General features: G+C 42.3%; 1 protein-coding gene across 2 annotated transcripts in view; it reads right to left on the reverse strand.

Annotated features, from left to right (window-relative positions):
- Nucleotides 1-9,810: 9,810 nt before the first annotated feature.
- CDK14 (cyclin dependent kinase 14) overlaps nucleotides 9,811-15,727 on the reverse strand; it is a 311,313-nt gene continuing 305,396 nt past the window's right edge. For both annotated transcript variants that reach the window (XR_004359107.1, XM_032699286.1), the window contains one exon: nucleotides 9,811-14,035. The gene's annotated coding sequence lies outside the window, so the exon portion shown is untranslated. The remainder of the gene's footprint in view (nucleotides 14,036-15,727) is intronic.

A 15,727-nucleotide genomic window follows, 5' to 3' on the forward strand; every position in this document is an offset into this window, starting at 1 on the left:
CACAGGAATTTGGAAAGGGACACAGCCAGGACAGCTGGCCCCAAATGACCAAAGGGTTATTCCATACCATATGGTGTCTGCTCAGCAGTAAAAGCCAAGAGAAAGGAGGAGGAAGAGAGGGAGTTCATTATTAAGACATTTGTCTTCCAGAGCAGCCGTTAGGTGTACTAAAGCCCTGCTTCCTGGGAAGTAGCTGGACATTGCCTACTGATGGGAAGTAGAGAATACATCTTTTGTTTTCTTTTGCTTCTGTGCATGGCTTTTGCTTTTGCTTTATTCAACTGCCTTTGTCTTGACCCACGAGTTTTTTCCACCTTATTTTCTCCATCCCCATGCTGCTGAGGAGGGAGTGATAGAGCAGCTTGGTGGCAACTGGAGACCAGCCAAAGTCAACCCACCACAGTCAGTTTTGGCACCCAATGTGGGACACCCTCTCTGCAGTAAGTACTGTACCTTCACTGCCTAAGGGCCAAATTCTGATCCCACGAAATTAAGCTCCCATTTAATAGGGTCAGAATTGGCTCAAACCACTTAATTTTATCTGTCTCAGACTTCCGTGGAGTCTGGTTTGAAGATGGAGGGAGGCAGCATGTAGGGCCATGCATCTTCTTTACACACATAGGGAGAATTCAGCAAACTAAGCAGATCAGTGTGCCAGGTGAGGCCACAGCAGGAGGCACCCTGCAGACCTGCCTGTTTTTTTCTTTACACCAGATGAAATCAGTCTACTCCATTTGTCAACAAACTGAATACCATTTAGCCACTTTAAACTTTCCCTAAAAGTTTGGAAATGATGTGACGCAGCCTTTGCAAGATCCCACGTCCCAGAGGATCGGTGCTGAGCTCAGGTATGGGTGTCTTTGTAGCAGGATTCTCAAGGACAAACATCACACTGAGGCTGTCGTTGCAAAGGTTTCTTAGCAGGAGCAGAAAGTAACTCTGGAGCATCTGAAAAAGCCCTCTTTTTCAATATAAAAATACAGGAAAATATGTTAGCATAATCGTCTCATTCCCCAGAGTGTTATGCACATAATCAAAGGAGAATCACTATGGACTTTGTAGCATGGAGAAACATAGTATTCTTCCTTTATGAATGAAGTACATAAGGCTGAGCAAGTACCATTTCCACGGGTAAAGGAAGTAGTCTGCTTTTAAGGAGGACATAAATAGATGGTATCTTCTCTGTAGCAAAATGAGGTTACAAATATCTGCCCGTTTTCACAGTCATTGTTCAACATTACACTTAAGAGCAATATTAGACTAAAACCCACCTAATTTAACTTGAGCTGATTTAAAATGCATCTTGGTGCATCTCAACTATTGTCTAATCCTTTTGTTTGAGATGTTCTACATTAGTCAGCCACTTCTGATTCATGTGCTAACAATCCCCCTCAAGGCAGGTAATTCACAATGTTCACGATGTGCACAGTGGCACTCCAGTTCCCACAGACAAAAGTCAGTAAACTTTAAATCCCAGAGCCCCTAAACTTATTTTACATAAATTGCCCTCACAGGAGGGGAGCGGAGATCTGTTTATATGCATCTCCTGTATCAACTTAGAATTCAAATCAATTTTTCAGAACAGTGGGAATGCTGATTAGAGACAAATCACAGCAGAAAGCAAAGGCTGCAACCAATTTTGAGTACAAACAAAATAAAAGGTGAATTACTTCACTTTAACCTCTATGTCCTGCTTTTGTGTCTTTTCAGTTAAAGGTTTCTTAGCAGAACAATTAACAGAATGGAGATATATTTTTGTTAAATAATGACCTTCTGCAGATAGCTTTTTTTTTTCCTTTGGGTACTGAGGCTACAATTGATAGCATTTACTGCTGTAAGGAGAACAGGTTTTCAGCCAAGTAATTGTTGATTTCGCCAAGACAGGGAATGGAACCTTTATGCTAATGGAAGTTAAGATTTCAGTCTTTCCACTATGATGCAATTTCTGTCCTCAGAAGATCTTGAGATAGATAGATAGATCTTGTCTGTTTCAAATGATGTAATACCGGGCATAAGGAAGAGTTTAGATTCATTCTTCAGAACTGCATCATTTAGACAGTTACATTTCTTTTTTCCAGAAATGCATATATCTGTATTCATAGCTGACAAAAACCTTGTCATCACCTCAAGTGAAAAAAGAGGACTGTGAAGCAATGGTACCAGTAACATCTGTAAATATGATAAAACAGGACACAATGTAAATTTGTCCACTGTTAAACCACACAGCTGTTGCAACTTCTAGTATAATTAACAAATTGTAAGGCTATCAAGGTTGACTTCGTGCTTGTATAAGCCATCAACATTCACAAAGTGGAATATAGACACAGCTCCAGTTTGTGTTTAAACTGCAGTGTCTATCTTAGCAAGCCATCCCAGACAAAGTCCCAATGCTACTGAAACCAGTGCAAAAAGGCAAAACAAAAAAATTACTTCAAGGTTGTCAGGATTCCAACTGATTTCAAACCACGCTAAAACCACACCTCCCCTGCATAAGTGGTAGGAGGGTCTATTAAGTCATTATTTTATTAGTTGTAGGCCAGATTTACCCAGTGTCTCCTCCAGCCAGTGAAGCTTGTTGTCTGCTCTTGGTAGCTTTCATTGCTAACGACAATCAGTAATTGATTTTTTCATGGGGGACATTTGAACATTGAAATATGGTGTCTAAATTGAAATACTAAAATATCTGGTGATGGCACTTGGCAGAGTTTCATGACATAAGCCTGTGGAGTCTGAAAACAAAATAGTCAATGGTTTCTGGCATCTGCACTGCCCCATAGCTGCACACACTGGAGGATTCCATTGGCTCCTGGCTCTATGGGGAAGAGACAAAAATCTGTGAAGACTCCAGCCCCCCAGTCATTCAAATGGAATCCTGTCACTGAGCTGAGAAACTTAAGCTCCTGGCAACCCACAGGTGAAGGAAGTTAATTGAAAGATAAGTCTTTCTCTCCTGATAAATCAATGGTTTTCAAAGCTGCTGAATAACCTTGCTTGGGAAAAATTTCCAACCAACGCTAATTAAACAGTCCCAGATGAAGTTAAGAAAAGCAATTTAATTGAAAGAAGGCGCAGGAACAGCTCTGAGAGATTTGTAGAAGCGCTGAGGGACATCTCAAAAGAAGTGTGTGTGCTGCTACAACCCCAATTTCTCTGTTGGGACAGTGTAGTACTGAGGCATGAAAGAAAAATAACCAGTGTGGATTTCTCCATTTTTCCCTTGCATAGCATCCTACAGCTAGGAACAGTGCAGGCTGATCCTTCGTCTGTTAGTCACTTGTTAAGGTGATTACTACCAGAGAACAAAAGAGATCATATGTATGGAAAATAAACCAGGTAGACATTGAGGATCACACAAGAAGAGAGATTAAACAGCACCTTTTCTTTCTCTTTTTGTAGTAAATGTCCATGTTAAAAATAAAAAATGATAAAAAAAAAAATCCACCTAAGGCCATTTCTCTAACTAAGGCTCCAGGGATATCTTTAAAAGAACTTGGTTGCTTTTTTTTTTTTGTTCTCTGTATTGAAGAAATTAATAAAAGATCAGCATCTGGGGCAAGTGTGAGTTTGATATTGTGTTTTACTGATGGCACGTACTCCAATTCCATCTTCAGGTATTCACACACCAGTCCAAACTCCTGTTACTGCACCTTCTTGCTGCATGGATGAATCTGAGGGCAGATTAGGGATCTAGGGCAATACAGTAAACAGGACTGAAGGTGTTGCACATGAACTGATGGGTCATAGCAAAGTGCCTTCAGGTTTGCTAAGATGGTGGAACAAGTTGCCCAGAGAAGTTGTGGATGGACCATCCCTGGAAGTGTTCACAGCCAGGCTGGATGGGGCTGTCAGAAACCTGGTTTAGTGGAAGGTGTCCCTGCTCACAACATGGGGGTTGGAATGGGATCGTCCTTAAGGTCCCTTCCAAGCCACGCCATTCTGTGATTCTGTGAAACCCTGCACGTGATAGTGTTTGGATGGGTATGGGACAGAGGATTGGGTTGGGGTCCCCAGTAGCCACCAGTGGGACGGTGGGACACAGGCTGGCAGGAGCAGGTGTTGATGGCCAGGCTGTGGCAGCTCAGGACGCCGTGAGGGGAGCGAGGGGCCTGGCTTTGCCCAGCAACCCACACTCAGCACCCACTCTGCCCAACAGAGCAGTGGCTGAGGAGAGAGGGGAGAGGAACCCCCACGTTCACAGTGCCACTTCACACAAGCTTCGGAAAAACTCTGACCCTCGCCGATCCCTCCTCTCACGGCAGCTCGCTGCTCCCCCGCTCCTCCTCTGCCTCCGCAGCAGACACTCCAGAGCTGTTTTTCCCTCTCGTTGGCGCCAGAGTTCCCCGTTTCCCAGCAGGCGCAGACACAGCGCAGCCCTTCCCGGACCCATTCCCGGCCCTCTTCCCGCCCTGTGCAGGCAGCCCTGGGCGGGACCGGGCACCGGCGGGACGGAGCTTCCACCTTCCATGGGCTGCCCGCGAACGGTGCTCCAGGCCATGGTCCCTGCCCTCCCATCGGCTTTCTGTCCGTGCCCTGTGAGCCATCGCGTCCCTGTGGGGAACGAATGCGTGTCTATGCAAACCAGGCATCTGAGAGGTGTTAGCATGGCCGGCGCACCTGAATGTGCTCCTTGTTCCTTGCTGGCACACTTTCCTACCAGACAGATTCCTGCAGTCAAAACATTTCGATGTGAAGCTGCTCAGCAGCCGAAGTTGCAGGTGTGGGAATCACCAGGCCCAGTGCTTGGAAAGGCACTGTGGTTTCTCCCCATGAAGTTCCCATATAACTGGCACAGTCCTGTTAGGAGGGTGGATGGGAGACCACTACCGAGTGAGTCACCGATGGTTTGATGTGTTTTAGACTCAGCACTAGCAAGGAGCAGGAGACAAAGCCGCTTTAGTTCCAGTCTGTCATCAGGGCTCCAGAAAAAGCTGATGTCATTCCCAAGCTATGACTCTTTTCTTTCCCTGGGCTTTCCCTGTCTCATCCAGTCCACCTGGCACTACTGCTGAACTGGGGTTTGTCACAAGCATCCTCTCACAAAAACTGGGTATTGTGTACTTCAGCAATGCTGTCATAGTGAACGCCGCTGGGCTAACACTGCAGAAACACACTGGGGTGTTCAAAGGTCTGTGTTATTACAGGTAGTGAGTGTACAGCACCTTTTCTCATATTTAGGGACTTGTAAGGGCTCATCCAGAACCCTCTGAGACTCTCCCCTTTCCATTGATCAATCTTTTGTCCTAAATCTAAACTGCAATTGCTTGGGGAAAGGATATCCAAATGTCCCTTTCTCATGTGGGGGTCATAAAAGAAGGGCCCAGATAGCTAGGTGAACATTCAGGAGATTTCTAAAACAAGGGAACTTGCCTGTGACCATGTTCTAAGCACTGCCATGTTCATGGCCTTGCCCCCAGATTGCATGCGCATCTGTCTTGTGCCCTCTCTGCTGCTTCCTCCACCTCCAGTCCTGCTGCATCGACAGATGTGTTCAAGCAGAACTCAAAACAGCAGACCTCAAAAGAACAGCAAATCTCCACTCTTCCAACCAGAGTTCACTCGCTGCTGTCTCTGAACTGGCAGAAGAACAGGGTACCTCTGACCACTAGTGGAGCTGCTCCCAAAATTACTGGTTCCTACTATTCCAGATTAGTCACTCCACGTGCACGAGTGCAAGCTGAACAGCCAGCAGTGAAAACATAGACGTTGCCCAGATGCAAACAGGCATTTCTGGAGAGGACCTAGCAGATAACGGAGACCAGAAGCACAGCTCTTCCATGATTCATGTCCTCGCCTTTGAAAATACCCTACACTGGGCTGCTTTTGGATACCAGCGTTTGTAGCAGCGAGCAATGTACATAAAAAGGACATGTTAGAGTTAAAGTGGTTTGCATTTATTATGTGTAATGGGCCAAAACAGCATGCTGGGAGAGAAGTAGCTATAAAATGTTAACCATCTATATAAAAGGGGTTATTTTTGTAGAGCACAACCTTCCATGCAGAAAGTCACTTCTGCTTTGCTGTCTATATTGAGTGTTATAAAAAAAGAATGAAACTATAGAAGAACATCTGAAATGATCTCTGAAGACTGTGTCTGTCTCCCGATGCATCCAAGTGGCAGTTCATGGTTACAGTATTTCCCAGTGAAGGTGGCATGATGGTACATGCAGGTTCTCCTGGTCAACACTGACATGATGTCGGGCATTTGGTCAGTGAACAACTCGTCACAGTCATATAAGACCGCAGCACTCTGGAATGTAATATACTGTTATCTTTGGACCTGTCTTTGCTGTGAAACATGACTTGTTTTTAACACAGAAGTTACACCTTGTTGTTGTCAGAAACAGGTCTAAGAAAGTATCTTGAATGCCCAGTCTTCACCAAACATCAAGTGAAATACTCTCTTGGGTGCTTGTGCCCATGCAAAGTTTTAAAAATAAAGAACTGAATCTATGCCTTGGGGTTTGGGATGGGTTCTTTTTTCTTTTTCTTCTACAAAAATATACAATTCATATACTTTTATACAAAAATACGGGTCTTTACATCTATGGTAAGGAATCTTTCCACTGTGCCTTTTGCAACTGGACCTGTCTACCTTGTATTGGCCTCTTCAGCCATCAGTGCGCTTGTAGCAAATGTGGGTAGAACCGTTCCCAAATCTTCGTTTGTGAAGCCTAGCCATGATGATGATGATGATAATATTAATAATATGGTATATTCCAGAGCTGTGTGTACAGCTCATTTCATTGATGCACAGATATCTCTGAGCTCTCAAGTGGAAGCTGGGGGTAAACCTATAAGTAGCTGGATTATAAGATGAACACCTACCCTTTTGAAATCTATGCCATAGTTCTAATACCAGTTGAAAGGTGAGGTTGAAATGTTTCTATGATATCATAAATCTCCTTAGGCTTCAAGACTTTCCAGGGGTACACAGCGCTGCAGTATCTCATTGTATAGCACTTAGAGCTGTTACATCTTTTATGTGAATCACCATATGGGTCCTTGAAAAATTAATTTTAAAATGTTTGATTTTAATTTAGAAGTTCTTTCAAGGTAGTACAGCCCCAGCAATCACTACTGGGCCCTTTGGGAAACAAGAGAAAAGGAAAAAAATAAAAGAACATTTTTGGAATAACTTTGTTTTGCCCAACTCAGTATCAGCCGGCAGAGGCAATAACGAAGGGGCTGCAGGACTCTCTCAGCTATTATTGTGCCTGGCTTGCTCTCAGCATGACTCACTGCAGACAATATATCACACCACTCACAAGGGGAATGAACAGTAAATACTTGGCCCTGGATAGTTTTTTTTCAAAATCTCTTCAGTTGTTTTTTTTTTTTCTCTCTGATTTGTATCCCTTTATCCTTGCCCATGTGCTATATAAGCTTCTCAAATCTAATGTCCATAACACCACCCCCCACTGGTAGCAGCAAGCCCTTCCGCTGCCGTAGGGTTTACTTTGCAGAGGTTTACAAGGAGAGGCATTATTGAGAAACTGTATGTGTTAACCCAGTGGCACAGGGTTGCTTCAATGCCTTCCCTCTGGTTTTTCTTTTCTCGGGGGAGGGGTGGCTGCTATTCTAGTTAAGTGAATCTCTTGCTTTGCTGTAGCAGTCAGGCTAGTTTAGGAAGAAAACCTTGGGGCTAAACAGGCTAGGAGTGCAGCCAAGGGGGTCAGGAGACGGCTTTAAGGATTATACTACATAATTAAAAGCTCACTCTGAACATACTTCCTGGTACCCAGTGCTCAAACACACAAACCTTTTTAGGTAATAATTCTTGGTCCTCATTTGTATCTGACGGATTTGTAGGTTAAAGTTGCCATACAGGTAGTGAGTCAGGAATACCAATTATTCATCTAGACTAAAAAAAGACAACACCTTCCTAAACCTGCCCTAGCCAGTGAGAACTGGGTGTGAAACATAAATAGATGAATGTGCATGTGTTCTCTTGGTTTGTTTTTGTGCAATGCCCTCTGGGTGCATCTGATGTCATTCTGCAGCATCTTTCTAGATTAAAAAGTGGAGATTCTTCTCCTGAAGTGCTCTGCGATCAGAACTGGGCCAGAACATTATTCTAGCAGATAAAACCTGGGACACAAGACTCACATTCGAGCTTATACTGTGCTAACCCCAAAGAGGACCACTTTTTTTTTCAAATACTTCTAATCAGCTGGAGCCAAGACTAGAATTTAGGTCTTCCATTATCCATATTGTAGGCTAGTGGATGCCCCATCAGGCTACACAGAGTGCAAGGACTTGCTCTACAGTCATCCCTATCCCAGACCAAAATGATGCTAAGACCAACAGACTCCTATAGGCTCCTGTGTTTGCTAAAACAGCATATTCTGACATTTCGGTCAGATATTTTAACCAAGTCTGTGCAAGCTGCATTAATTTAGCTTTCATTGTCTAAAATTAGGTCCTAGCAAGATGTAGGTACCAAAAAAACTAGAAGCATTGGAAAGGAGGAGGAAATATTGAAGATACATATTGATTATATTGTGTGAGTAATCACTTGCTTATCTAGTGCTATAATGCACGAGTGAACAGTCTAAGAATCCAGGCAGCACATGTTCACTAATCAAAATAAATAACCCCGTGTGAACAGGGATAAATCACACTTCCACATCAAAGTTGTGGAAAATGCATATCGTATGCTTTGCCTGATTTTCCACCAGAATTATCACTTTTCTATTTCAAGAGAAGCTGCAATAAGCCAGAGTTCATTCTCTGTACAATGATATATTTAATTCAGACTTGTTGGGCTTTTTTTTCAGAATACTGGCCTTTCTACTACTTCAGTTAAATCCCAGTGTACTGTAAATAGGTTGTCACATATATATCCCTTGTCACAGCTGGATAAACACATCGTGCCGTGGGTGAGCAATTGGCTCACAGGTCAAGCACAGATGGTAAGAGTGAATGGGGTAACATCAGATTGGTGACCTGTCACTAGTGAGGCTCCATCTTGGGCACTGTGCTCTTCAACGTCTTCATAAATGACTTGGTCACAGGACTGGAAGGGACACTAAGCAAATTTGCAGATGACACAAAACTTGGAGGAGCTGTTGACTCCCTCAAAGGCAAGGAGGCCCTGCAGAGAGACCTCAACAAATTAGAGGACTGGGCAATCACCAGCCATAGGAAGTTCAACAAGGGGAAGTGCTGGATTCTGCACCTGGGATGGGTCAACCCAGGATGTACATACAGACTGGGGAATGACATGCTGGAAAGCAGTACTGTGGAAAGGGACCTGGGGGTCCAGGATGACGACAAGTTAAATATGAGTCAGCAGTGCCCTGGTAGCCAGGAGGGCCAACTGTGTCCTGAGGGGCATCAGGCAAAGCATTGCCAGCCGGTCGAGGGAGGAGATTGTCTCACTCTGCTCTGCACTGGTGCGGCCTCACCTTGAATATTGTGGGAGTTTGGGCACCACAAGATAAGAAAGATATTAAGTTGTTACAGAGTGTCCAAAGGAAGGCAATGAAGATGGTGAAGGGCATATTCTGTCATACTGTGATATCAAAAAATGGAAAGAGACACCAAATAATTAACTTACTATTACAGACCAAAATATGAAGAACCTTGCCCAGTGTAGTTAGCACTGGCTTCTAGTTTTGATGAAGCTCATGTTTGACCAAATCAGTACCTAATCTTTTCAACTCATTAGTGTCTAGTGCCTGCCTGCTTCCACGTACTTTTCATTCCTTAAAAATCTCATGTTTACAACCATTTCCTTGTTCAGTTTTTGGAGAACAAAAGGGAAAAGAAAGGCTTTATTCCCTGGGTTAAGTCTAGATCACATATACAAAGGAAAAGAGAGATTCTGCTACACTTTATTCAATATGATGTTACAAGAAAACAACAGTTACAGCTGACAAACCATTACATTTTTCATAATACAGACAAATTACAAGGTGTAACAAATAATGCGACATTTATTTTACTGTACTGCTTACTATGCTGTTCTTCTGAAGTATATATATTTAATAACATTAACATTGTTTTCATGTACCAGCCTTCCCCTTTTTTGTTTGTTAAAAAAAGAACACCTCTTGGTGCACCACATAAAAATCCGCGTGGAAGCTGGCAAGCAGGGATTTTGTATGCAGCACCATTGAAATGCATTTTGGGGGATGGGAATTATTAGTGCATCCTTTACTTTCAGATTTTTTGCTTATGTGAAAAATGCAAGGCAGTAACATACAGTCACTCCACCTAAATGCTGGTAGGGGAGAGTATCGTTATGCTCAGTAATGCAGCCTAATTCTGTTTATATGAGGTGTCTGCATTTTTCTCCCCAGTCTGTACAGCCTAAATCTTTTATATAACAAAGATTACAGACCCAATAATATTCACAGATGATTATTTTGTATATGAGCATATCAGAGCATTGACTACACATTTGGTTGTGTGCACTGACAGGGTGCACTGAGGGGTGTCCTTCACCCACCAGCCCACAGGGTATTTATTATCTTACCTTCTCCCTCCAGGAGTCTGAAATGCAGAACCCCTATGCATTAAAGAGAAAGCAAAACCCCCTGTGCCTCTATCTACTGCAGATTGAATTTGCACTGTTGTACTGATGACTTGTCCTAAGTCATGGTTCTGATTAAAAAAAATAGTGGAAATTAAAAGGGCCCAACCAATCCAGGACACCATACAGTAATGTAATACAGGAAGTACTGGAGTGTCCTGTCTGGTGTGGTGCCTGCTAGGTGTGGATTAGAGCTGATCTGAACCCAGCAGGAGAGAGGACTAAACCATCTCCAGCTGGTTGACTAGTAAAGTCAGATTCTGTGAACTTGGAACTTGTAAGGACTCTCTGTATCATGCAGACCATCTCTATCACCATCTTCCCTTCCCCGTTCACTTAATATTAGATCCCACAGAGAGTTAGAATGCTTTTATCTGCCTGCTATATCTGTTGCCCTGTAGCTGCTCTCCCGTCTTGCAGCAAGGCCACATCCTCTCAGGTATCACCAGGAAGGATCTACTGGGGCTCAGTCAAGTGGTAGGAAAACGCAAGTTATGCTGCTGCTGGCTACTGACACCAAGCAAGTTGCACAGTTTCTCAAGGACTGTGCCCCAGAGACTACTGGTCACTGAAGCCAACTTTTGACTGTTGACAGCATGAAACTTTGCGTTCCAGGTACCCACAGCACATCTGGAAGGCTGGGCTACTTCTTGTCCCTTTGAAGATTCTGTGGGGAACTGATTTGGGAAGGATGAGAGAAAAGGATCTATTACTGATCTTTGCTGAAGCTGTTTTAAGACCACTGATGGGGTTTAAACAGTCCACTCTGCAACACTGAGAAGAGCTGTGCTGAAAACAGCTGGAGGAGTGGGCAGCTGTCAGAGGGGCCTAACTGGTGGGTGTCAGTCAGGCTAATCATGCAGGTAAGGGCTCTGCTGGAAGGGGGAAGAGGGAAATAAGGCTGTACTGCTAACTGTCAGTTCCCTGGCCATAGGAGCTTCTGCTTTCTAAAAAAACCTTGATATTTCCCATCCGATTTGATGTTTCAGAAGATTAATTTGCAGTGCTCATGTGAACAGTACCAGTGTGCTGAGCCTAGGTCCCCTTGGTGCTGGGAGAACATCCCCAGGGCCCAGAGCCTCCACGGGAGAGCAGCAAATCCAAGTCACCACAAACCCAAGGCAATCAGGAGGCCTGGAAAGTAGGTGTATAAGTAAGAGATCCTGGTCACTTCTTAATGATCAGTAGCTAAGACAACCTCACTACTGCTGAAGAATAACTTACTACTTAGAAGCCTAGATAGTTATGAACTTTCCTTCCGGCAATTGAGTTCAAAGATTTTTGGACCAACTTTATTTCAGTGGTTGCTTAAAAGTGGGAATGGGGCAGAGAAGATAATCTCACTTGCATATGTGTGTACACACATATACACACATACATACATACTTTAAGCAAACACTGTATGTGAGTCACTATGGATAGTAATGTGCTAGGCTTGTGGGAACAGCTGGGGAATTACTTTCTGTATTAAACCTTCAGATGGTTAGCTGAGCAGCATAATTGCTTGCCTCTCAATTTAAGCTGCCAAGTAGAAACATCTATGGAACTACCCTTATATTCCTAATCAAAATCTTTGTTACATTTTCAAAAATTCTTCAGATTTTTGCAGCAAGTTTTTTTTTAAAAATAGCTAATTTTAATCATCAAACTGCACACGATTTAAGTAGCAAAGATAATGTATAAAAGACTTTTCTCTTACAAAAAAAAGAAATATGAAACCCAAACAAACAACATCTAAGGCAGTTTCAGTGTGTGATAAATTCAAAGTTCAGTGGTCACTTTTCCCCTTATAAACACAGGGGAAAAACTGTAGTAAGTTCTAAATAGGATTGTGACTGAAAGTGGCTTTCAGATGGCTTTTTGCAGATCCTGAAACAGAGATGTCATTGGGGAAAATTGTCTTTTAATGGCTGTACAAATATTGAGAATATTTCCACGGTTCAACTCTTTGAAAGTGTAGACTCCTGTCCTAGTTCATTAAGAGACCTTTCGTAGCTACTTGTGCATTCAAGGATTTGCTTTATTGGGTGATTTTTTCTTATTAAACACTGCTGGAGTTTAATAAGATGGCAGTAGCACAAATCCTTTTCCCCTCCTTTTAAACACTGAAAGCTAACCAAAGCGTTACCACACTTCTTAAAAATGTAACTCAATGCATCCAGCAAGCAAAGGATGTAAAATTTATGTGTAGAATAATATTGCCTAGCAAGCGTTTCTGTCCAAGCAGGACTATAACTCAACAGTGATTTTTGCACCATACCCTGCCCTTTCTGAATGCAAAGCATTGTGTACAGTCAGGGCAGTTTTTTCACACCCCTGAACACAATGTTCTCCCCAACCATAATGTATCAGGTCTTCCTTTTCTAAAATCACACAACTTAATTTCTTGCAAAGTTTGCATTTGAATGATTCATTCAGAAAAGCTATCTAAAGACCAAGGATCATGTAGTGCCTTCCAATCAGCTCAGAATACGTACTGAAAATAACTCGAAAGGTGCTTTGGTGTGGAACAGCAAACAATTTGGGATGAGGAAAATTCTTCACCTTGCTTTGTACATGGCAGAGTAAACCAGCTAGATTTAATGGCTCATTCAATGGAAGTTTTTCTGTACCTTAGTATCTGCCTTGAATTAAACAGAACAGTTTCATCATCTCTGTTTTCAAGAAAACATTCCAAACCAGGTAACTACTGTGAGGAAAAACAGAGATGTTAACCAAGACCCATAAAAGAAATATATATTCGTGAAGGAAATAAAATCATAAAGAATTCACTGTATATTCACTGAATGTCAGCTGCATACATCTCATCATTTTTGCTTTGTCCTTCTCACAGGCCTATTTTGAAAACTGGCATGCTACATAACCTAAGCAGAGTAACCAAATTCAGAGTACTGAAGTAAACATGCAATTATTGCCATGTTTTTAAAATGGATATGAATGGTCTGAGGGGATAATGAAAAAAGAAATAACCCAACAACACTTGGAAGAGTGGCAAGGTGTTATAATTGTCAGCTGATCAGACAAGTTGGGCTTGCCCTGGAAGAAATAGTCTTCCCACTGGTTGCAAAATACGCATAACTCTCAAAGAAAACACACAGTTCTTTATGCCACCATTGCCTCTTTTAGTACAGCTTTTACTGAAGAAGTGTGAACACCAAATGTGTTGTCTGAAAGTATTTAAGACATTGCTGGTGCTTACAAAGATGCAGCGCTGCAGTGGAAAATCAAACAAAATCAAACACAAAAGACTGAAAGAGTACATGCCATGTATCAGTAAGCAAAAGCTTAATCTGCACATAGTTCTCTGAAATCACAAGGTATCCAAATGCGTGCAAGGTTTTAAATAAATTGCAGGGAAAAACAGGGTCTTGCCAGCTTCAATTTTCTTTTGAATGAAATCCACCATAGAGAAAGAAAGGAAACAGGCCGTGGTTCCTTCCTGGTGTCGGCCTCCTCATTAGGTTTTTGTTTCCCTCCTCCAACCTGGTAAATTTAATCCTGTAAGGAAACAATATATATTATAATAAGCCTCATGAATTGCATTTTTAAATTTTTTTTAACTTGGTAAAAGGTAGGTTAGTCCGAAGCTAGTTATGAAGACACCAGCTCAGAGTGAAGGACAAACTTACAAAGCACGTTTAGAGCTGGTATGTCAGGAAAATGAACTTAAAACACCAATGTTTTTGGGGTGGTCGCCCAAGTGAGATATATTAATCCATATTAATGTATCTCTGCCCCAAGTGCTAATCTTCAGAGGTGCCATTAGCACTCCCATTCTCCATGGAAATTATAGACAGCCATAAACAGACAGTCAGCTCTTCTAAAAGTGGTTACATCCCCTGAATGCAAAGGAAGGTTGCTAAATGCTGGCACAGGTTCAGGAGTTTACAAGGTCTTTTTGGCCCCTTCCTCATGGAGTCCCTAGTGATCACCTCCACAGCAATACTTGCAACTGGTTTATCAAAAGGTCTCCTCAGGTCTCCTTCCCAAGAGTTGTTTGAGGTACCCTGGGGCACATCACAAACATTTCTGCAAACACAACCAGGTTGTGTTTGGTGTGCTGCATTTAAATGTATTCCCTTTTAGTTCAGTATATTTCTATTAATAGGCAGATGACTAAATCCTCTCCTTTCAAATAATAAAATAAACACTATATCCACAGCATCACTTATGTCATCTTTCACTCTGCTGATGTATAAGCTCAAAGCAGTAACTGAACTTGCAAGCAGATATCATGATGCTTTTGAGGTTTACACAAAACAAGAGACAGACTGATAATGTGGGACGCATTCCTGTAAAACAAAGCATCCAACAACTGCAAGAAGAGCCAGGTAAAGGCTAAATGAAGGCTAGGTGAACTGAAGCCATGAAAAGGATTTTATAATTAACATATTTAATTAATAAATGTCCAAGTCGAATTCTATGCCAAGTAATAAAGTGAGAAATTTCTGAGAAATTCTGAAAATATATTTGTTAGATTCTTCAAGACCAAGGATTGTAACTACGGACCTGATACATTTGTAAAATATAGTTGCAGGAAGACAGTCAGATGTGAAGAAATTTCATCACTTAAGAAAAAGAATGCTGAAATATTCATTGAGCATGGAACTGGTTTGTATTAGCATGTCCTAAAACTATTTAAATCAAACTGGGTGCAGGTGCTGGTGAATCTAGTCTAGCCCTCATTTCAAAAGCTGGAGAAAAGCAAGGCATCATTTTTGAACTGCAGTTTCAAGCATAACATTTTAATTGTGTCTTTCAACAAAACAGCCCAATCTCTTAACTTTCGTAATTTCCAGGGTTCCTATCATGAATCTTGAGAACTCTTCTTCTGTTCTTTAAGAACCAGGATACCTGGATTGGATTAACAAAAGTCTTGGGCCCTCTTGGAGCTTGGTCTACTAACTCTAGAGTCCTTCCTGGGTTACTTCCTAAATGGTTCTGGAGTTTGCGTGGACTGTCTATTCCACATGGAAGACCATACTAGATTTTCTGGTTTCAAGTTTGGCTCTGTAGGCAAAGACACATTTCACCAATGGTTCTGGCTGGAGAAAGCTAGAAGACAGTGCAACTGGAAGCAGGGAACAGTATGGTGGTCACAGTCTCTCTGAAGATGTGTTGAAATGCCCAGTTTGGGAAGCTGGCCTGCATGACAGGAGCTGGCCCACTGCTCGCACCAGTGCCGTAATG

Source organism: Chiroxiphia lanceolata, chromosome 1 (genome assembly GCF_009829145.1).
Source record: "Chiroxiphia lanceolata isolate bChiLan1 chromosome 1, bChiLan1.pri, whole genome shotgun sequence".
Classification (NCBI taxonomy): Eukaryota; Metazoa; Chordata; class Aves; order Passeriformes; family Pipridae; genus Chiroxiphia; species Chiroxiphia lanceolata.